A 1,788-nucleotide genomic window follows, 5' to 3' on the forward strand; every position below is an offset into this window, starting at 1 on the left:
TAGCGGCTGTCAGCAGATTTATGTTATACGATATTCCGGTCTTATCAGAGCTAAATCCTCCTAAAATGGCGTGCTTAAGTAGTGCAGTGAATGACTCAGTTATTCTTCCCGAAGATGACATTCCCAGAGCCTTGTTAGCTGGCTAAATCCTTCTTCGCTGAAGAATGAAGAGTTGCAGTTTTGGTTGCGCGATGCGATGTAATGGGGATTCCCTTGATTAAACTTAAAACGAAACCTTTTCTTGTAAAACGGTAATCACAAGGCTTTAATCTTAAATGGTAGTTTAACAGTTGATGTTTTTCAAGGTTTACTAGTTACCTTTTTTTTTTTTAAATGCGCTTTGCGGAGTGGAGGAATACGTGAAAAGTGGACGCGATCAAACGGTGATAGATCCTGATCCGGACAAAATTCACACCAAAAGGAAAAGGACAATTATGAATGTTATGAGCTGAACTCCTTCGTCATCACCCAGCGTGAAATACCCAAGCGATGGCTGGGGAAAATCTCTAGAAAGGATGCCTTCATTTACTCGCATCGACTCACAGGTTTCCCTGTTGAGGGAGGAAATCTCTGACCTTGAGAAAAAATTCGGGGCACTCGAGTGGCGATTGTTTTGCTTCGAGAACATTTCCAAAAAAGATTCCCTTAATACCTTTTACTCAGGATTTCCTAATTTGAAAACGATGAGGGCTTTGTATGGATTTAATGTCTGTCCAGGTCTGAGATTTTCTCCTTGAACAGGAAAACCTGTGAGTCGATGCGAGTAAATGAAGGCATCCTTTCTAGATATTTTCCCCAGCCACCGCTTGGGTATTAAACGTTGGGTGAGGACGAAGGAGGGCAGCTCATAATATTCATAATCCTCTTTTTTTCTTTTGGTACAAATTTTGTCCGGTTCAGGATCTACCACCATTTGATCGCGTCCACTTTTCACATATTCCTCCACTCCGCAAAGCGCATTTTAAAAAAAAGGATAACCGATAAACCTTGAAAAACAACTGTTAAGAGGCTCTGACTGTAAATATCGAGAATCCGCTGACAGTTGCAAAATTTCACAATTTATTTTATTCTACCTAAAAGACCCATTTGGTGAACTATTTTCAAAAATGGAAATAAAAAGTTCCATAGCGCTTTGCTTTTTCCGAAAAATCCAAAAGTTCAAATTACGCCGAGGCGGCCCCCAATCCCCTGGAAAAACAATGAAAAATTCTGCAACTTCGTTAACTCCGCATGCGACAACGCGTTCAATTCCTGGTTTGCTATTTTGGATATTGGTAAAAGGACCCTTTGTTGTTTAAAAAATGTAAACTTCCTGTAATTTTGTCAAGTTTAAGACAACATAAAAACCCGTTGAAATAACCCACTTTCAATCTTTTTGGTTGAGGTGAAATAAAGGCCAACTTTAAAGGCCTATAAAAATCCTAGTATATAAATTTACGTGTCATATTGTACATCATCTGAAAGCTTTATCCTTGTAGATCATTTTCTCCAACTGTCGTTTTTGGCCCGCAAAAACTAGCGCATCCAGTTTGAAAAGAGTTCGGGCTATTTTGACCAAAAATTCAATGCAAATTGCTTGGGCGGATGCATGTCACGCAAGAGGTCACGGCCAAACCTTCAGTTTACAAATAATGCATCTTTTTTCTGTTTCTGATTGAAAATGGCAGCAAAGAGCGCCTTGAAGTATTTCAATGACCTTTCAATATATTTAACGATCCTACAAGCACACCACATATCATTTTATTTATCTTAGGTCTAGACGAAGATAACAGTCGTCGATCGCGTTGA

This window comes from Montipora foliosa, unplaced genomic scaffold (genome assembly GCF_036669935.1).
Source record: "Montipora foliosa isolate CH-2021 unplaced genomic scaffold, ASM3666993v2 scaffold_382, whole genome shotgun sequence".
Lineage (NCBI taxonomy): Eukaryota > Metazoa > Cnidaria > Anthozoa > Scleractinia > Acroporidae > Montipora > Montipora foliosa.